Consider the following 21987-nt stretch of genomic DNA (forward strand, 5'->3'; position numbering starts at 1 on the left):
AAGTCCCATTGGCTTCAGCATGTTCTTAAATACTTACTGAAGCAATTAACTTACTTGAGGTCTTGGTGCAAAAGAATGCATTTGTAGCAACAAATACGTATTATTATTAATCTTATCACTGTATTTCATGCCTGTGCGTGCTAACGCTTGATGCACTACAGAGACATACAGCACGTAGAAGAGATGGATTTTCTTTTGTACGAATGACAAAAGACAAAACAGAATTTCCCCCTTATTTTTAGCGTGTCTGTGACAGTGGAAGACCACTGGAGGAAAGTGTGCTGCTGAATTCCCTGCAGCCTTACGGTTTTTGGTTTTTTTTGGTATGGTCTTCTAATGCAGAAAGGCGCGGTTCTGCCCCCCCGCCCTCATGAGAGTAAGACCACAGGCACATCTTAAACTACTCAGTTTATTAATACTCTATGCTTATTAATTTGTGAATGACTTGAAGGCACTCAGAGCATTAAAGGAAGTCTCCTCCTGGAGGTTTTAAAAAGAGACTCTCCTGGATTTTTTGAAGTTGATATTCATAGTTTGCATGGGCTTGTTTCTTCTGAGTAAATGTGTGCTAAATGCTAATGGTTGCATTATAACCGAGTGTCTTGTAGCAGGTATGATGTTTAACTGGCGCCCAGGATTCAAGAACAGAGATAATACATGAACATTTGGGCCACATTAGGTGAATTGTTCAAAAAATTCTGGTCTCTTTCATTATTTTAACCTCCAAAGAAGAAATCCCCTATAGGATAAGTGTTTAATCATTAAAGCAAACAGACAAACAAACCAACCAACCTTTTATCATTGTTGGTGGGAAAAGTATGCCTTACACTTTGCAAGACTCACGAGGAACAGCAGGCGCACTTCTGGTTGCGAGTAATATTCTGGTTATTTGATGTTTTCAGGAGGAGAGAGAAGTGCTTGTAGCTGAATGGTTTCCCTGGCAGCTTTCTGGCTTGGACATCAGGATGAACGTCAAGCAAAAAGCCAGAGTGAATGAAGCTGACCGGGACATGTTTGTGTGACCCTTCTCTTCCCCAGACTAATTTAGTTAGGCTCCGCTCCACAACAGTTCACAAGTTGTTCTTGAAACAGTAGGGGATCCCAGAAAGACAAGGTTTGCTCTCTGCCCACCTTGCCCTATTCACCTTCCACATCGCCCCGGGAGCGTTTACTGCCATGCCAATTACAACCTTGATCGGGGCTGTCTTTAGTGGATGTTGATATCCGAACAAACAAACCAAGAGTCTGGTCTTGATTGCTGATGTCTTTACGATTTGGTTTCCTGTGGCGTGTTTGTACAGATGTAATGGTTGGTATTCCCCTGCTTTTAAATAATCATGACCATATTGGGGGGCGGGAGGACAGGACTAATTTGCCAGGAGTTTGCTGCAGGAGCCCCCACCCCACTCCTGTGGCTTAGCTTCTGTTCAAGCCTTGCTGCCTAACCCACTGCTTGGGGTGGTGACTTCTATTTCCATCTGTCCCCCTTCAGAAAGGGCTTGTGATCTTTCACTCCTTTCAGCCTAGGACAACTGTCATTAGAGCAACTATCGCATGTAATCACATCTTGTCTGCAGATTGAACGAACGCTGAACGGCACGCAGAAAACACCTCCAAGGACAAGGGCAATGCGGAGAGCGTCGATAAATGATCACCATCTCGGTGGATCCATTGTACAGGAGGATATGTGTCCTGGATTCCTCTCATTTCCTGTAGCCAAAGAAATGTTCTTTTTTCCTTCTTTATATCCCGCTGACCACGTGCTGCTCTGTTTGTGCAGAGCTGGTGTAGTACAGCTCAGCCATTGCCCTCCTCTGAGCCGCACCGGAGGAGCAGTGAACAAGCAGCTCCTAGTCAAAGGAGCTGGAAGGACAGATTTGAGCTCTTTTCTCACCCTGCTGTGAACTTGGTCATAGCCAGTGATTTGGGTCACGCCTTGATCCCTGCTAGACCGGCATGAGCTATGTAAAGCAAGCTGCTTTACAGTAAAATGGTACTGGGAGTTCCTCTATCACTCCGTCCTTTCTGCCCCAGGCAATGCCCTCAATCTTATTTCAAACTCTTTCCCCCTACACGTGTTTGACATGTTCGGGAGCGGAGTCGGGAGCGTTTAAATCCTTCGATGTTACATGGCCATCAGGACTGGAGGAGAAGTCTGCTCCAAGCAGAGCTCCTCCCCAGACTACTTGCAGTCATATCCAAATGGCAGTGGGAAAAAAAAAGCTAATTGTATGCTCTCCAATTTTCTCTATTAGGAAGATCAAAAGAATTGCTGCCTTTACTGGCAAATCTCAAGGATGAATTGTGGCAGCCAGACCGGTACTGGTCTGTGTTGAACTGTAGTCACCCAGAATAAATCAGCACTAATTGCAGTCTAAGGTTGTGATTCCAGAGGGGCTGCTTAAGCACCACACAGTGACCCCGACTGCCCGGCTGTTAAAGCCAGTGGCAAAACTCCCAGGGACCTCAGGAGGCGTAGGGCTGAGGCTGCACCCTTGCCTGCTTTAAAGCCAACTATCTTGTTACCTCTCGGAGGAAACAGGATGGATACAGTGATGTGGTGAGCGCTGTGATCCCACCTTCGGTGGTGCGTAGCTGCCCCCGTCTTGCAGGATCCAGAGGGAAGGCGATACTTTGGCTTCCTGGCCACAGGAGACCTGCACGAAGTTGCTCTGGTGGCCTTGGAGAAGATGGGGTTCAGGTTCTCGTCCTTTCCCAGCTTCACCCATGGCAAGGTCTGCCACCCACCGCAACAGGGGCCATCTCCTGGCCCCACGGCTGGCTGTGGCACCAGTCAGACTGACCGTTTCCACCATGGCCAAGCAAATTGTTCTTCTGGTGCTCTCACCTGAGACGATTCCTCCCCTTCTTCTGCACCTCCCTCCAGAGGCAGCGGGTGCTGCCATATGGGTGAGCAGGTTAGTCACCTTCGTCACAGTGAAATGTGTATATATACAAATTTATATATACACAATGAAATATGTATATATAAATTTGGGATTTTCCTTATGAAGGACAGGCAGGAAAAGGAATTCAAGTCAGTTTAAAGGCCTGACTAGTCTGAATACTGGAGTGCTGGACAATTTTGAAGAAAGTTTCTTTACTGCTATAAAGGAAAACACTTTTTCTTCAGGAAAATAAGGCAAAGATTGGGAAAAATGTTGGTGCAAAGGCACAAATGTGCTCTGCGGGAAAGCGCAGTGGACCAGCCACCTTCCTGCCCCTTGCCTGTGGGAAAATGCTGACAAGAACCGCAGCCGTGAGTTGAACCAGAACAGCTGTGGTGGGTACGAGGTTTGAGCCGTGGGAGGTGGCGAGGACCTGAGAGAGCAAGCCCAACTGCTCCTTCCCCTGCTAACACCAATCCCACCAGGCTCAGGGGAAAAGACGTCCCCCTGCATTAAAATAAGCGGCTGGAAAGCTGAGCAAGCAGGTGCCTGGGGGGGGGGAAGGGGGGGCAGCGGGGCTGGGCGGGAGGTGGGTGCTCTCCCCTGGGAGCTGCGAGGAGGGTGGCCGGTGCTGCACTGCCTCTTCCTGGGACCCGTGCGAGGACCAGGCGATGCCTCCTGCGCCATAAGGGACGGCAGCGTGGGGCCAAGCTTTGCCCTTGCAAGCTGAAGGCTGGGCGATGTGTGCTATTTGCTCTGTTATTAAGAGAAATTAAAAGCAACCCTCGGTCAGCCGCTAAACGTGATGCTGAGAAGCTGACACCGATCACTCCCACACTTGACCCCTTCAGAGCGGTTTATAAACACTGGCTAACTAATCCTCCCCACACTGCCGGGGGAAGGAGCAGGCAGGGATTTCCTCTCCTCTCTCCCACCTCCGTTTTGTAAGAGGAGATGGGAGGTAGGATCCTGCACCTATGTTCTCCAGGTGACAGCAGCCAGGAGGGGGCTGGCTGTGTCCATCTGATGCCATGGCACGGCATGGGGCAACATGGCCAAGCGGGGCACAGGTGAGGACCACAGCCTTGGCTCGGGAGAGAGATTTATAAGTAGCACACCGTGTTACTGTTCTTTTTATATACGATCGGAAATGTCTTGAAGCCAGATGCTCAGCTGGTGTAAATCAGTGGAGCACCGCAGATTTATACCAGCTGGAGAGCTGGCCCCTGTGTCCCAGTGGGAAGGGGATGGGGGAAAGGGAGAGAGGCTGTTTCTGGTAACCTCTCCACCAACCTTCCTTCTGGGTAAATATCTCCATGTGTTAACAAATGCTAATCAAAACCAAAAACACAGAGGAGCTCTCAGGATGCGTGTGTAACAGGAGCACCCCAGGATCCTGCACTGCTGTAATCTTTCTCCTCCCCCTGGATCTCACCTTTTATTTGGTGTTGCACCTCCCTGACTGATATTTAACCTCGCTCCTGGTGCTCTTTGTTGGAGTTTTGCCATGCATGCAATATTGCTCTGATGGGTGTAGGACTGGTGTCTACAGACACCTGGGGGCAACCCCAGATGTTTCACTGGTCAAGGGGGAAAATATGTTTTGTGGCAGTATTCCTTGCAGTCATGTAAGTAACTGTGCTCGTCAATCAGGAACTTTATGGGAAGGGACTCTGGAAATGCCACTTCTTTTTTGGCCTCCAGGTGACCACCACCTTCTGTGTGGACTGGGATTGCTGTGAGCATGATTGTTTCTGGGGGACAAAGGCATTATACTTAAAAAAAAATACCTGTGATGCTTTATAGATAATAATAAATAAGCACAAGTTTGCCCTTGAGGTGAAGAGAAAGTTTCAGAAGTAGATGTTCAAAATATCTGTTTGTACAAGGGCTAGACTATTTCCAGGCTGTGCATTGGAGCTGTTGGGCTGGTATTAGAATGACATTTTCAAAGTGATGGATAGGATTTAGGATCTGATTCCGGCACTGACAGTAAAGGCAGTTGCACTGTTGTGAAGATGTAGGGATACATACATTACATATTCTCAATGCATCATTTAATAGCCAAAATTTTCTGGGGAAAATTCAAGTGTACATGATGTGTTTCCACAGAGGCCCTAGCACTTCACAAAGGGGTCCATGCATTGATTAGTGAGTCACGGATGTGCTCCTCTTTACTCAAAAGCCCAAGGATTTATTAATTTTTTAAAAAACTGTCATTATTTGCATTTGATAGAGCTGGCTCATAGTTTGTATTAGAAATAGACCCAAGAGAATTGCAGCAAATTACGATGGCAGTGTAACAGAGGTACACGTGTTCAAATATAACAAACAGCCTCTCTTTATTTCTCAGTAGGAGCGTGTTCCTGCTGTCTTTAAGTCAGTGGCAAAAATCCTGTTGACTTCTTGTGGGTCAGAAGCGGGTACAAAATACTATTTCCCCTCCCTATCAAGTCAGCCTAGTATTTTTGCAGTAGTAGCAAGGCAGTATGTGCAAGAAAATAGGGATGAGTGGTAAAGCACCAGTCTAACATTTGGGCTGTACACAAAATGAATGTAATATAGGTACCCCAAAGAATGGGAAGAGGGAAGGTCCTGCATATACCTCGACTTGCCCAGAAATGCCCAAAAGATGATACTACTTTAACTTCTGTATGTTTTCTCATTAGTTTTCGCGGCCTTCATGTTACTGAAATATTTGGCCTGGATATGTTTATGAAGATTGCTATCTATTACTCCAGGTCTAGCTTTTGCCTCAAGTGACACTTATGGTGAGCAAATTAGCACTGAAGCCAAGTTTGTTTTGTTGTGATGGCTCTGCAGCAGGTACAGCTTTTGTAAACAGATGCTGCAAGAGACGTAGGTTTTTTGCATCACTCCAGATCTCTTGAGAACTAAAGTGTTCAGGTAAATAACTGGTTGAGAGACAAAAGAAATACTGTTAACTGAGAAGTATTCTCAGACTGTCTCTTCTTAGAAATTCATTACTTATAATCTCTGTCCCTTTTCTAGAATTTTTGGCTGAAAGTACACCACAGTAATTCCTTTTCTTTATGCTTAGTTGAAATCCATTTCATCCACACCACATGTAACTCAAGTGGCTAACAAATACTGCACAACCAACTTTTGAATTTTTATGTTCATGGACAAGTGTCAGCCAAATTTTCAAAACAGATTTTGTTTGTTTGTTTTTAATACACTTCTTCCAACATTTCTGTAGCGTATGTTTCATTTTTGAAAATACTATGAGCCTGATCTACAGCCCTGGCAAACGCCTTAGTATTACGTGGCTCTTCCAGGAGCTGAAAGACCTGCTGGAGGTGGACGCTGGCTGGAGCTTCCTTACCCTACTGCACGAGTAGCACAGCCCTGTTTCTTTTGTCTCACTAACCTTTCTTCTGTTACTGAAGGGCTGGCCAATCTCTTTCATCACCTGCTGGTAGATGTTTAGTAATATGGGCGTTAATTTTCAAATCTCTATGAAATGCAATTTCATTGAGGAGTACTGTATCCTCCTAAAAGGTTCTCGTGAGCTGTTTTCAGCTGGGAAATGGCAGTAATATATGCATTGGATGCCTAACTTTTTTGGCCTGTTGTATATAACCTCTCTCCTGGATGGTTCAGTAGCACACACACATTATTTTCCTGGGTTGGTCAAAGCCTCCCAGAAGTGTATTTCACTCCAGAGTGTCTCACTTTGCCACAGACATTAATTTTTCCTATCCTATTTTTTTGCTGGCGTGGGTCACAGGGCTGTGGACCAGCCCTCTGCCAGGAAACAGTGAACTCTGCGGGTGTATTGTCCCACATCCCAGCTGTACGCCTTGATGGATGGCATGTGGAGCAGCGTCGCTGTAAGGTGGGCTGGGGTCTGACAGTAGGCAGATTGCACCTCTTTTTGGATTCTGTCCAGTTTTGTTGGCCTCGTATTTCTGGAGGTGAAGGGGCCTACGTTGCCGATCCAGCTGAAACACATGTTACTGGTTTTTAGCTGTGGTTGCTCTGAAGGCCTGGAAAGCGGTGATGTTGGCAAAGGGGAAGCATTCACATCACCGTCACTGTCAGGCTCGACAAGTCTAAGCACCTAGGAATTAAAGACACACCTACAACTGCAATGGAAGTGATGCCGAAGTCAAACCAGTCATGGGTACCATGCAGCTCTGGGCTGGCACCGACTGCGCTATCCACACGCGTCGCTGCGGTCTCCGGTATGGGGGAAGAAATCACCACCAAACTGCGCAACCTGTATTACTACAAGGTGTTATGCTTGCAGGAGATAAGCAGTCTCCAAGATGCACCTTGAGCAGTGCCGCAGCACAGCCTTTGTTAGACCTCATCTCAGCATCGATATCGCATCAACGTTGAAATACTAACGAGCAAACATATGCATTATTTCCATACTATGTCTCTCCAGGTTGCGTGCAAGGTCCTGTTTCGGGATCCTACCTGCTCCTGGTCACGTCAGCAGCCACAGTGCTGGCACAAGTGATGAAGAAAGGGGATTATTTGAAGGAAATCACCTAAACCTAATCTATGGCCGAAATCTTCTTAGTGCGTTGAGCTGTGGCTGATGGAAACGGGCAACAAACACTGATCCAGTGTTCGTCAGCAAAATTTTGGTGGACAAGTGGTAATGGACTTCACCCTAGGCTTGCACCTTAAGCCAATTGCTGCGCAGATAAAAGCAGCCCTTTCAAGCTGTTCCATTGGGTTTTAAAAGCAAAACTGAGAAGGCTTCACTAGGGAACTTGATCTCTTGTAGTGTTTATTCTCACCAACCAAGAGCAGCAATTAATATCTCTTTCAGATGGTGAGAATCTCTTTCAGATGGTGAGAATAAACAGTCTTGTAGACATGCAGAGGAAATGGAAATGACATATGAATTTTAATTAACCTACTTCTCCTTGGCTTTGCTGCATAGTGCTAAAATATAGCGATATGGATGCTTCAGTTATGTACCCTGGCATCTTCCTGGGCTGCTGGCTTTAGTTGAAAGCAGGCGAGTTTCATCTGTGTACCTGAGACCACGTGTTTCTTGTGGGTCGATTACCAGAAAGGTGCCTGAACCCTTGGTGCATTTGCTCCATCAGCATATATCCCGATATTTTGAAGATATCCCTGTTTTTAAACACAACCATATGATGGAGAAATCTCCAAATTATATCTTTTATTGTGATACCTCTGACCATCGCTCTCATTACAGTCTCAAGCAGTGCTTGGTCTTCCCTGGATGCTTCATGTGCGTTGATATAAAACAGTATGGCAGAAAATCTGATGTCATCCGCAGCTGCCGCGCCGTATTTCAAAGCAGAAGGCGTTAACCCTTCCTAGCAAAATCTCTTCTGTGAAGGACAAATGCCTTCTTGTCCGAACAGAGTACTCAGCCTAATTATTTGCGTCTGTACCTGCTTGCTGGCCCCAGTTCTCACTGGGGTAAACTGGCACTGCTCCGTGGAAGTTGGAGAAGCTGCAATTCTCACTGCTGGCAGCAGATAATTTTGACCCTTTTCCTTGGGCTAGGCTTTATTTTATCAACTTCGTGTCCTCCGACATCTGGTACCATAAAAGCGTTCAGCCACAGAGATGGGGTTTCTATAAATATATTTCTCCCATAAGGAGATTGACAGCATTCAAGTCTCAAAGTGTTTCGAGCCATGTGGGAGGAGGGAGGAACAAGGTGAGGGGGGAGGCAAGGTGTCTTATTTCCCCTCTCACCTCCTTCGTCTCAAGTCCCGGTGTCCTCCAGGATGTGTTTTTAGTGTTAATGGCAAAGGTGCTCCAAAGCGGCGGTAAATGTGGGCCCCAGATGTGCTAATTCAGCCTGGGCCAGGCAGGGGAATGCATGCATTATCTCACTCACCGGGGCGTAGCTCTGACAGCTTCAGTTTAGGCTAAATCTCCGCTGCCGTATTTCTGCCCTCGCCTCCACCCGCTGGTCTTGGCTGGGGGTCCCCCCCCGGTGCTGTGGCACGGGCACAGCTGGCCCCTCCTGGCTTTAAACTGGGGGAGCATCAGTGATTTTTGCGATGGCTCAACTGCCCCCTGAGCGCTCCGAGCAGCCTCTTGCCAGGTCTGACCAGTGCTGCTGCAAGGGGAGGAGGTCGGGGGAGCCGTAAAATGAAACAAGACAGCACACTGGGGTGGGCAGCCAGGCAGCAGTGGTAGATCTTGCCTTTAACCTGCTGTGAAGGTTGCGTAAATCGAAGCAAAAAGAATCGCTGTCCCTTTCCGTATACTCCTTACCATGTAGACAGATGGCCTCAGGGGTGACTAGAGGTACCGAAAATGTCATTGTGTGAAAGGTGTACACAGATATAACGTGTATCACTGTCATAAAAGACGAGGAGGTTAGCCTTTCTTTTGTTCCTCAAAATACAGCCCTTGCGATCTGCAGCATGTGCTACTGTACTATTGATTTACTGCTTGATTATAACGGCATTTCATAACACAAGTGTTATTAAAGACTTGTTAATCTTGCTTAAGGATCATATTCCTCAAAATGTTTGAGCAAAACGCTTTGCGTTTATCTTTAAGTACATATTTAAATAAACTCAAATGAGTTGCTGTATCAAGGTTTTAATTACCAGTTGCTCTCCTTAGCGCAGAGCCTGTGGCTCCTTTCACGTTCTTATGGGATTTCTGAAGTTTTACTAAAGCCCCTCCAGTGTTTCTGTCTCACTCCTTCTCTCTCTGTCTCTCTCAATCCCAATGCAAAGAGGACAAATACTTTCTGAAGTACGCCTGACTCAAAGATAAGTGGATTTTGCCGAGGTTTGTAAGGGAGCTATTCTATGGCGGATTAACAGCCGTCCTTGCCAATTAGCACAGAAAATATTTTTCAGCATACGGGACATTGATGAGTGAGGGCTGTGTGCACCGGGTATGTGGTCCTTGTTATTAAACAACTACATTGTGCCAGTGTCTAGAGATGGCAAGAAGCTTAGAGTCCCGTTGTCCAGGAGACTTTGCAAATGTAGAGAGCGTCCCCAGTCCAGAGCAGGCATTACACGGTATCTTCAGTTGTTCGTACAACAGCAGTATCTTCAACAGCATTATCTACTTAATTTTTTGTGGTGTTGTTATTTACTCGACATGTATTAGAGGGGTTGATTTTAAATGACAATATACTTTGAGGTACTTCATGAGGGTGTGCTGTTCTGTTTCTGCTTATGTGAGCATTCTGTGAATGCTTATGTGCAGAAGGAGGTGCTGAACTCAGGTTTTCTACCTGTTGTGCCCTAACTGTGAGCAAAAGTGTGTCCTAAAGGCCTTATTCAAAACTCTTTAATCTGAATAGAAAGACTTCTGCAACCTAGTACCATAGGGTTCCCATGAAATACTTGCACTGAGGCCCTGACTGTGTATCTAATCTTTGCGGTTTAACTTAGTTCAAAATCTGATTTTAGCGCAACAAGCATAAACAGTCTTGTAGGTGACCTTTTCTGTTAAATCTAGTCTTATGTTTAGCTTAAGTTTGCAGTGGTCCAGACACAGAGCATGTATCCTTTAATTGGGACTTTGCCATTTTTAAAAGCCATAGAAAATTTAATTAGAAACTCCGAAAGTGTCTGAAGCCCTTCCTCCCCTTGTAACGTTTGAAATGGGCTTTCTGTCTTTCTTGCAATGTTCACAAAGTCTTCTCATGCTGGGATCACATACTTCTTACAGAATATTAGGAAATGTTAAGGAAAAGTAGTTGATGAAAGGCATCCAGGCATCTCTTATTTTTGCGTGGCTCTCTATTTCTTACGATGGTTAAAGAGAGAGTGATTGGATTTTTTAGAGTCCTTAGGCAGCTTGTGTGTCTGTTTTCCCGTAGAGAGGTGAAAGACGGTGGAAGAAGCAAAAACTACCTTATGTCTATGAGGGTGAGAGCCTGCACGCCAGCCACCACTGCAGAGCAGCCAATGTGCTCCAAGTTTACACCTTTGTGTGGAAAATTCACAAGCTGCTTTGTGGTATCTTGTTTGTTTCTGTTCATAACCTGACTGTGATTTTTTAAAAATTATTTTTCATTTTAGTTACAGTGGTGTGAAAATGTATGTTGAGTTTTGGTTAAGGTGGGGAGGAACTGGTTCTATTAAATCAGAACAAACCAGTTGGCTGTACATACACAGGATTGCCTGCAACCTGGTGTTGGACCGATTTAAGCTTCAATGTAGGATTTCTCAGGCTTAGTTAGGCTGGAGTAGCTTTACGAACAAAGACCCTTAAGGGGTGCCTTAAACCTGCCATAGGCAAGACTGGTTTTGTAAAAGGTGTAGTGATTCTCCTTACACCGTGCCTAACAGTGGCTTTCACTGACTTACAGCAAAACGACCCAATTAAATTAGGACCAGTTGTGAATAGAAAAGGCCTGGGGAAGACGGGAACCACGAGGATGGCAAGAGACTATTCATAGTGTTAAAATGAAGTTGAAGCCCTTTGGGTTCGGCAGTAAATTGTGAAGCCAGTAGTGGGTATCAGAGAACCTGCAGGTGCGGGCAGCGGCGACTCGCATTGCTATGTTTTATTAGTACTCTAACTCGCCATTCATTTAGCAGGGCAGTCAGAATAACCACAGGTGGTTTTTACTGCTTCTGGGTAGCAGAGGTATGAACATCTGTCATATTTAAGCTAGGGAATTCCTCCTGTTAGCTTGCCACTGGTGGAAACTTCCCGATGAGCGAATTCCCCCCTTTGCACGCCGGACCTGCAGGGTCTGGAAACCAAACACTCTCTTTTCTCTGAGTTTTTTCTCTCTCACAGTGCCAACATTGAAATATTTTTTTTTCCCACCACAGGGTGTTTTTTGATGTTGTTGTTGATGATTGTTTTCATTTTTGGTGTTTTCTTTTATGGCTTTGAGTCAGCTGTCTTAAAAGAGGAAGGTTTGACCATCTGGTTCTGGGAACAATCAGCATCTAAGAGGGATGGCTGGTTTGCACATCATTCCAGGCCTGGTTAAAATAAACAGAACCATCGTCCTTAGAAAATAAGATGCGTCAGATGTAAAACAACCTCGAGCTCTGTGAAGAGAGGGTGAAATTTATGCAGCACTTGAGAGAGATCTAGGGATTAACGGAGGGGTGTTACAAAATGAAATTCTAGTTTCAGTTACTTCTGATGCCTTATCTTGAAAGGGGAAGGGTGGAGGAAAAAACCCCAGCTAAGAACCCAAAGGAAAACAGAACCCTGCAATTGCAGGCTCCTCATCAGAGGAGTTTTCTTTCTTCTTTTTTTTTTTTTAATAATTTTTTTCCCCAATATGTTGACTCTGTAGGTGTGGTACACAAATCACCCCTCCGATAGGGAACGTTCTCTGAGCTGGCCGTGAATTGCCATACACAAGAAAGCGTAATTAGAGGGAGCCATCAGAAAGACCTGCACAGCCCCTTTCTGCGGGGGCGCAGGGGCAGGAATGCTGCGCTTTCAGCCGGCATTGTTCCCCTCCCCATTCAGCTGGAGTGGTAGGCTGTTAAAATTTCCCCCAGTCCCCAGCCTGCTGGTGCTGCTCATTCCTGTTCTATGTGGAGATGTAGTTTTGTTTCTGCTTTCTTTTTGCTGTCCCTTTTTTTTAAATTTTTTTTTTTTTTAAGGTCAACGTATCTCCCAGAGTCTCCTGTGAACTCTTTCCTTCCAAGTAGCCTTTACCCTGCTTGTGTGAGCAGCTGACAAAGAGAATAAGTAATTTCTTAGCCTTTCAATGTTGAACTGCGTCTGTTTTTGTGAGTGGCCTTTGCACCTGTTGTGATAAGCAGAGCTCCCTTCACAGCAGCACTGAAAGGGTGGCAATCTCTTCCCCCCCCTTAAACTTACCCTTTCTTTCAGTGAATACCAATAATTAAGGAAAAGGCTTGAGTCTGCAGTGGATTCTTTAGCCTGACAAAACCTAGTATTTATATAGATTAAAATGAACAGGGAGACCAAAGCACCTTTCTCATCGGCTTGGTGAGAACCGTCTGGAGCAGGCTTGTCGCGTGAACAAAACAGGATGGCCAATTCACTTAACTAAATTTGGCTTTACCCCACCCAGTCTTGTCTGTCCTGTTTATACCTCCAAACCGTGTTCTCCCTGTGTGAACTTGCCTCATCATGTGCGACAAAGCGTACAAAATAACATGCGCCGTTGAGAAAAAAATAAATCACTGCTATTTAGCATTTTTAAAAAATGTGCATTTTGATGTGCTTTTTAATATGTCCCTTTTCTCTCTAATTTGCAAAATTGTTGTAGCTGTGGAGCTTTATTTGCTGAGGTTTGGTCTGCTGGGGGCTGCGGTCCTGTGCTTCAGTGGGAGGGCTGCTTCCCCCTCCACCTGTGGCCGGTGTGCCAGCTCCAAGGCAAGGGGACCCTTAGCACTTGCGGAAGGGTGACACGAGCACCTTCAGTGACTGACCCTCAGCACAGGTCTGAAAAAAGGCACTGTGGCCCAAAAAAAAAAAAAGAGAGTGGAAAGGCTACCCAGCTGCTCACACAATGCAAGAGAAGGCCTTGGCTGCTGTTCAAAGCCGCTCTGAGTGAGTGTTTCAATTTAATTCTAAATTAAAAGCAGCCAGTGTTGTATAGCACAGGGAAAAGATTATGTATTAATGCTTTTTCCCCCTGACATAATCCTAATGATCGCACTAAAATAAATAAAAGTTAAGCCTTCTTCCTCTCTTTCCCCTGTTGCTATATTATACTGTGGCGAGCAGCCAGATTTTCGTAGGTGAAAAGAAGAGGAGAGAGGTCCCAAAACTGCAAGACTGCCAGGGGGGATCGTGCACCGCCAAGCTCCGCTTCGACCTTCTTCCTCCTCCTTCGCCATTGACGTCCTGTGCTTCGGGCCCCCGTTGAACAATAAGTAAGAGAAGAAGCCCTTTAGCAAAAAGTCTGAATAAAACTGAAGTTGCTAACGGGAGGAAGCAGAGGGCCGTGAGGTGGTGACTTACCAACAGGGATATGGTGAGACCCCTCCAACCACTCCTCCGGAAACCCTGGCGTCTGCTCCTGCGGGAGCAGGTGAGTGACACCGTGCTGTGCTCTCGCTGGAAAACGTCTGTCTTCTCAAAAGCTGGTGGCGATAACTGATACCTCTCGGGATGCTATGCGGTCATGTCTTGGGGAGCCGGGGGGAATTGCCCTCTTTGGTGGAGGGGTAACGAGATCTGGTGCAGCAGGCTGCGGCTGCGGAGCTGTGCCTGGCCCCTGCTAGCCTGGCGGGAGGGCAGGCAGCTCTCCGTCAGCCCACCTAGCACCCAAAAAGCACCAAAAACACCCATGCGGTGCAAATTCACGCTCTAGGTGTGATGCCGGTTAGGATGTGGAAGTCAGGAGAATCAAAGTCAGTGACCAGATACCACAGTATTGTGGATTAGCACTTGCCAAGCGTTTGGCTGTACTTCCTTGGTGCGTGCTACAGCATCCCAGATTCCCACGACTCCCATCCAACATCCCGAGTCCCTCTCCTGATGGCCAGGTAGGAATAGCTCAGCATGGAGGACCTGCTCGTGCTGGGAGGTCCCCGCTGACAGGGCAGAGCGCTTGCTGGCGTGTCTCCATGCCCGGGGCGAGCGATGCTCCTCTCTGCTCTGGCAACCCCGGCGGTGCTTCTGGTGGGGGCTCCACAGCTGCTGCGAAGCTGGAACGCCTGGACGTCAATGCACGGGTTAAGAGGACCTGAGGAAGCAGGGAAATGCGAAACATAACGTTTAAGCCTGTGCTTGGGTTGTGTCCCTCCTGCTCCTCTTGCAGAGTTATAAATAGGGAGAAGAATTTAACTTTGGTGGCTATTTCACAAATTTCTGTTTTCCCCGCTCTTCCCCTTTTCCTGGTTTGATGTGGCAGGGCTTGACATCGTGTCCGTGTCCATCTGTGCCTGCCCTGCCTTTTCCTCAGGATACAGGCGATCTGGTTGAATGGCAAATGCTTTGTTCAAATAGTAGCTGTGATGGAAATGCCTCTGGATGGGAAGGCCTCCTCGTGCCCCCTCTGCCAGACCCAGCCTCTCCTGGGCCCCTGTCCCAAACCGCAGCACCATATAGCTCCCACCTCGCGTGTCTGAGCACCTCCTCCCTGCTGCCTCCCAGCCTGGCTGGCGGGTATTCTTCTGGAATAACTGGAATATACTGAAATATGGATCATGCCAGGAAATCACATAGGAAGGTTATGGCAGAAACAGAAAATTATATTTCCTAGCTCCTGATACTACGCCGTAAGTCAAAAGCTTTCACTCTTTTAAACGTATGTCAGTAGTGATCTTCATGAATTGCTCAAAGAAGTATTAGTTACCAGCCCTGGAAACATCAGGTTAGAAGCGTTTTCTTTGGGAGAAACTGCCTGCCAGGCCTAAAGACTAGGGCAAATCCCGCAAAGAAAACTACGTGCACAGCCATGCTTGGCTGAATGTATGGGAAAGGGATGTCTGACCGTGCAGCTCTCTTTGGAGGATCCGGGCCTTAAAATAGAAACTTTATACTAGAAAACTTAATGAGGATTCATAAAACCTGGGTATATATTTAGAAAATCTAGTGAACTTGCCTTCAGCTTGAAACAAGGAGATACCATATAAAACCCAGAATATTTCTGCAACTTGTCCTGGAATGAGAAAGCAAGGGCCAAAATGATACAAAAGAGGAAAAACGCTTGTATCGCAGATGAGGCTATTCTTGGCAGGTCTGCGGATTGGCGGTTCTGCTTTCTGTCATGCAGGACTATCTGTGATGTGCATTTGATTAAAACTCAGTGAGCATTTACACACAGAGTCCTATGAGTGTATTCCTGAAGCTGCCGAGCCTTGATCTCTGCTGAGTGAAATATGCTGCAGAATCAGGGTAACCAGGACCCTAAATTCCCGGGGCAGCCTCCAAAGAGACCTGCCCGCGGTGGCATGGCGAGGCATGGGAAGGTGACCGCTTCGGCTGAGAAGGAGAGATGGCAGAAGCTAACCCTGACAACACAGAACGTGGACACACACAAACAGATTTAGCTTGATGGGGGGGGCGGGGTGGGGAGGAGGGAATAAACCGTGTTCCTTCCTTCCTGCCCACCTTATCTTTAATTTAAGGCTGATGAATTGATTACCATTTGTTTTGGTAAGTCCATATGTGTACAGATCCAACGGTAGGATTAGGTTCCTCCTCCTTTGTTATTCGAAGTCAATCGCAGTTCATTAAATCTCCCTCATCAGTTCCACCACCTGCTCCTCTTCCTTCCCTGACCCGAAGTCGCATGCCCATTTACCCTCTTCCCTTTGTTTTCTGTTTGTTTCTCTTTTAATTACATCTCTTGATCTTTTTCCCATCAATTATTTTGAGGAGAGAATTGGTCAGGAAACATCAATGCAAATGAAATTGTGGTTATGAATAGAAACAAAGAAATGTTTGAGGGATCTTTGTTTTTCATTTTCTGAACAGCTCTGGACTTGTGCTCGAGATCCCGGCATGCCCTTTTCCCAGGGCGTGAAGCAGGGAGTCCGCAGCTCGGGAACAGGGTCCATCCTTCCTTACTCACTCCTGCAAATGTTCAATGAAGGATTTAACAGGCTCCTTCAGGGCTTGGTGGAAGTTTTCAGTTTCTCCTGTAATCCTGACAAATCTCACACTTGGAAATGTCAGACCTTAGCTACATGTAGGTGGAAAACCCAGGTCCCGCAGCAAATTCAATGTAGATGAAGACCCAGTTCTTCCCCTGTGTGCACAGCTGGGGATTGCGGGACAGAGCAGTTTGCCGGACAGCCTTCGCCCCTGGTTGTAGCTGAGTGAAATAGCTAGATGGATTTAATCAACAGGGTTTATGATTAATAGGTATTGCAGTCTCTTCTCGGGACCCCAGCCAAGATGAAGGCAGTGCTGGGTTGGCGCCGTGCCGAGGTGGGCTCAACAACCCCACTGCAGGTCGCACTGCGATGGGTTAGCAGTGTGTACGGACTGTGATGCCGAAGCCCAAGGGGATGGGAGTAGCCAGTAACAGCTGAAGGAAGGAGTGGTAACATGTTAAAAGCATTTGAGCATTTGTCTGACCAGACCCCTGTACCTCTCTTGGAAAACAATGTTTAAAAACACCCTACTTTTTCACTCAGGTGAGGAGACAAGTCTTGATCTTGCTGCATGGAGCACCCTCTGGCATGTTGGTGATGGGAAAGCAGTGCAAAAAGAAAGGCAGGCAGAGGAGAAGGTGCTTTTTCTGCTGTCAGTAGACAAGCCTCAGAACAGCATTAGACCGAGCTCTGAAGTTTAACCAGCTGTTTGGCAGGCCTGGACTCATCCCTTCATTTTTTTCCCCTTGGGTCACTAGAAATCCTCTTTCTCACACCCATCTCCTTGCTTTGCAATTGTCTGTGCTGCCTATTTGCAATAGAAAAAACATGCACACGTGGGTTTAGATGTTGTTTAATCCCTAAATGGAAAAATAACCACAGAAACCAGGTGGCAATTTTCAAGTTTTATGCCCGTTCTCTGGGGTCAAGATGTAAGGATATCCATATGTTCGTGTTCATAGGTGCATATGGGCAAGTAAACCTTGCGTCTCACTTAACTACCCGCTTCCGCTTCTCTTAAGTGCTGCCCTTGACTTGTCGAAGGGCTGTAACACATCCATGTGCTGGGGTCACTGGAGTGTCTTGATCTGTGTGTTTTTATCATGTTTTTAAAAGCTTTTTTAAAAGCTCATCCTGCATTGCAGTGTCAACAGAAGGGTTAATGTTATTTGAGGTATTTCAGATACTGACGGGGCTTAACCTAGGCAATGTGGAGCATGGTCAGGTAACTCTTAAATGGACCAAAGTCCAGCGATTGAGTTCATTTTGGATAAGCAGTCGTTGGCCTGGACGCTTTAGCTGAATTTCATTCAAACCTCATAAATTTGCACATGGCTGGGAGGCCAGGAGAGAGTCTGTTTTCCAGAGGCCTTGGTGTGTGTTGTCTTTCCCCGATGCGTCATGTGGGATCAGCTTTCTCCTGCCATTTCAGTGCTCTTGATTTTGTCCCTGACGGCAACTTGGCAGCAGCGTGGCAGGCCAAGGGAAGCAGGCTTGAAGCCCAAGCGCGCGCTGCATCCAGAGAGGAGGGGAGGAGACGAGGCGCAGGTCTGACAGCCTGTTTCCCCACACCGACCAAAATATAAAGATGGGCAAACTAGAAGGTGACTGGTACACTTGTTTGGCTTTTTCTAAACAGATGCCGGAAAAACAGTTGATGACGGCGAAAGAGAGCCCAGCTGATGAATCTCAGAACGAGCATCCCCGTTCTGGGCTTAGCTGCCAGGGCAGGCTAGTGCTCCCTTACTGTACGGTCGGCAGGTCAGGACTGCTGGATCAGATCATATATAAGCAACTTTTTGTTCTTTTCCTTTCAGTTTGGGTCTCGAAACAAATTTGCGATCGTTGTCATGAGCGGAGTTGAGATTTAGGTTGGGCTTGTTTTCAAAGCACCCCCCTGGGCTGCAACAGTAAATCGCTGCAAAGGGTGCAGCAGCTGAAAGCTAATGGGATTAGCCTGTGGCGTGACCCCTGCTGAGTAAACAGGACCGGGAGAGGGCTTTGTATCCCTGCCCGGGCACCAAAGCTCTTCTGCACTTTGTGTGCTGAAAGGGCTTCACCTCATGTCATGGCTTACAATGTAGTGACACTCAAAGTTACTGGTCCAGCGGAGCTCCCCAAAAGCCAGACGGCTGTCCTGCTTGGGCAGGACATCAGGTTTAATGCTTCCCAGGCACAGATTAGGTGCAATATCGTGGGTTTCATACTAAGCTCATAACTTAGTAGGCTTTAATTTAAAAGGCCTGTTTGTTTCCAGAAACTTGTAATTGGTTCCCTTTTTTGCCCAAAGATGGGAGAGAGGCTTTTTCAGGGGTCCAAGAGGTAGTAAAATAATAAGGGAGTGTGTGTAAAATGACCAGAAAGTCGCTAGCTGTGTTCAGAGCCTTCCTGCGTTCCCTGCTGGGGGAAAAGCAGAAAAATACCTTCATTCAGCTGCAGAGACATTGCAAAGTGACACAAGTTTTTATTTAGGGATTCACAGTGGCCCAGATGACCTCTCCGTTTGTCTGTGCTTTGGTTCTGGAAGAAGGATGGCTGCAATGGTTTAAAAAAATTTCTTTTAAATGAATCCAAATCTAAAATTCAGATCCAAAGATTTCTCCCTCCTGCCCGGCTGTTTTGGGATATTCTGGGTGAGCAGCGATGGGTTTCACAAGATGCCAGGATGGCAATGCACCTGGGACAAGTCTGCCTGTAGGCTCAGATCTGAATCAAAACTTGAAAAGCTGGTTTTACGACGGGTCAACCCCAAACCAGGCTTTGTAACAAAGATCTTCAGCTCCTGATCTAGCTTTGGGTCAGGCTTGCCTCTGGCTGGAGCTGAGCAAAACAACCCTGTGAACACGTAGATGTGTTGGGTGAGCGGGGAACTGGATGTGCACATCCTGTGAGACGCTGGCGCGTGAACTTTTTGCATGCGTATCAGTTTGGAGGAAGCATATGACTGTGACATACGTTGCAGGTAATATTAAAAAAAAAAAACGATTTGGGCAATCCCCCTTGTGCCTGAAATACACCAGTTTTTAAAGTGAGTCATGAATTCTTGAAAAAAATCCCCCCTTCAAGCCCTTAATCAGTCTCAGGAAATCACACTAAGATATAGACTGGCAAAAAAGCAGTATGTCTTTCAGTCTGTGACAAAACACAAACTCTGACTTCTTTCCATCCCTGGCCAAACATAACCGCCACAACGTTGTTCTTGTAGTTTCTCTAAATCCTAGGTGAAGGTTTCAATGTGCAAAATAAATCTGAAGGAGTTTTAAGGGTCTTTTTTTCATTATTAATTCCATCAAAATCCCAAAAGGGGAATACAGAAGGGGGAAAAAAATTACTTTTGTAGCAGTAGGAACCCAGTCTTGCCTGCTTTGGGTACATAAGTAGAGGCATTGAACATAATGAGATTATTCATGCGCATAAAGGTTGTCGGATCAGACCCTATCTTTGTAAAATATTTAATTACATACCATCAGAATCATGTCAGCTATGAAAAAGCAATAAAAATACTAAAGTGTGTCAGTGAGCAGTAGTAGTAACTGTAGTGATATAAATCCATTAAGCCTTTACATATATCTCACATACACCGAAGGCAGCAAGTCTATGCTGGTTAATAATTTGCAAACAGTACACCAGCATCATAGTGCACGTTCAAGCAAATCATTACGCCTGTTTTGCCAATTAGTACTCAAATTATGCTACGCGATGCCTTACTCCATGCTTTGGGTGGGGAAGGGGAGCCTCGGGCCTGTCGTCTGAGTTCTCCGGTCGACGCTCAGGCGTTGTCTCCCTTGCTACGAAGGTGAAGGTTTTATTGCTTTACTTTGATTGATCGGTAAGAAGCGGAAACGATCCTGATGGTAAAAACACGACCAAGGCAATGGACTTCAGTTTGACCGTGAAGTCACACGCGTGACGAAGGAAAAGCACGTTGCCTGTGTAATGCCTCTGCCCGGGAATAGTTAGCGGGAGGGTAAAACCAGAGCTTTACCAAGCCGCAGACTGGGAAGATGTGGGGTTTTGTCAGCTTTTGTGCTGGCAGGCAAAGGTGAAAGCAAGAGTCAAGCTGAAAGCAAGCAGGGCATCCTCGTCCCACGCGCTCCGGGGGAGTAATCACAGCTCTCGGGGGGGTTGCATCAGTGTTTGGCATGGCACTTTCCAGAGTTGCATCAGCTTGTACCTCGTTTGTTTGCGTTGTCGGTAGAGACCGGAGTATTAATAACCGGCTCCATGGGGAAGGTCAGGCAACCCACAGTGGAAAGCAGAAACTGAGATAGGAAATACCCAGAACATCTTGGAGCAAATGTAAATTGTGGGGAGCGAGGGTGACAAGAAGTGTGGTTACTCGTCCGTCTGTAGCTGGCTCTGCCTGTGCAGGCGGGGTGGAGTGGGTGTGGAGCAGGTTGTGATTTTACTCGAGGTCTGTAAATATAGAGTTAATAGGAACAGGTAGCTAGAATAGTACTTCCTGCATTTGAATAGTGGTGATATTGCACACAAGTGAAGCTGGCAATCAGATATCATGACTGAGTTGCATTTCCATAGCAGATTTATCTTGCGCTGCTCTTGTATATAACCCGTGTTTAGGCTCTGTGTAACCGGTCGAAAGCAAAATATGATTTTCTATGCATGTGTGCACAAACATGTTGCACTTCAAGTTCTTTATTTGAATCTTTGTTCAGCATACCATGCTGGCCTTCAATTGCTTTGCTGATCTTTTTTTTTGTTATTACTTCTTGTTCCTTTTTTTTTTTTCCTTCGGCTGAGTGACTGTAATCTGTACCTAGTACACGCTGTAAATAACATAGATTATATTTGGTGGACAGCAGGGTGCAGGACTCAAGAGGCATTTCAAGAACCAGCAAAAGTGCTGTGGTTGGCCTCATAGCTCTTAGGTTGTATCATCTCCTCCTTCTCTCCACTCCCCTCCCCCATGATTTTCTGATGGCTGCTTTTAGATGGATTTTTATCAGGGGGGAAAAGCACTGATGCAAAGTGGATGACAGCAGATGTGTTCCCTTAACAGGGTCTTTCACTGAATGGCTCTGCTAATCATTATGTTTTGCTCCATAGGACTTTTTATTCATTTAACAGGTTTATTTCCAGATTACATATTTGTTTTTATACTGTTTCCTCATAAATACAGGCACTGTAGAAAGAGCTGGCCCCACCATATTTCATGCAGTATTTGTTTATAGTAAGTGGGCCTCACTGAACCTGCATATACAATAAATACCCTTTCAGGATTCCTAGGCAGGAGTGGAGGGAACAGATGGCAAAACAGACCCAGGATTCCCGTTTACAAGGGGATCTTCAAATAACACAGGAGGAATGATAGCCATTAAAAAGCCTGCCTTCCAGTGCCTTTATTTTTGGCCATAAAAATCGGATACATTAGTTGCTTTTTATTACTGTTTTTGTTTTTTATTCCTCTTTTACATTCAGTAACAGGCTTTCAAGGACTTGAAGTAAATCAAGTTGCAGGCACCTCCTTTGTCAACGTCATCTGTTTGATCCATCTCTTCCTCCGCCCTTCTTCGTAGCAAGTCAGGGGTAAGAGCTAACTAATCAAACACATGTCTCAGACCCATGGCCTCTGAGAGATGCTC

The 21987-nt window shown here is 46.2% G+C and overlaps 1 protein-coding gene across 15 annotated transcripts in view; it reads left to right on the plus strand.

Moving 5' to 3' along the window:
- The window catches only part of LOC142079127 (uncharacterized), a 114356-nt gene that overhangs the window by 59530 nt on the left and 32839 nt on the right, over positions 1 to 21987 (plus strand). For 3 of the 15 annotated variants that reach the window (XR_012672498.1, XR_012672499.1, XR_012672507.1), the window contains one exon: positions 21824 to 21931. The exons of 9 other annotated variants lie outside the window; for them this stretch is intronic. The gene's annotated coding sequence lies outside the window, so the exon portion shown is untranslated. 3 more of the 15 variants (XR_012672513.1, XR_012672511.1, XR_012672512.1) reach the window with 3 other exon arrangements.

The sequence above is a fragment of the Calonectris borealis genome, chromosome 2 (assembly GCF_964195595.1).
Source record: "Calonectris borealis chromosome 2, bCalBor7.hap1.2, whole genome shotgun sequence".
In the NCBI taxonomy this organism is placed as follows: Eukaryota; Metazoa; Chordata; class Aves; order Procellariiformes; family Procellariidae; genus Calonectris; species Calonectris borealis.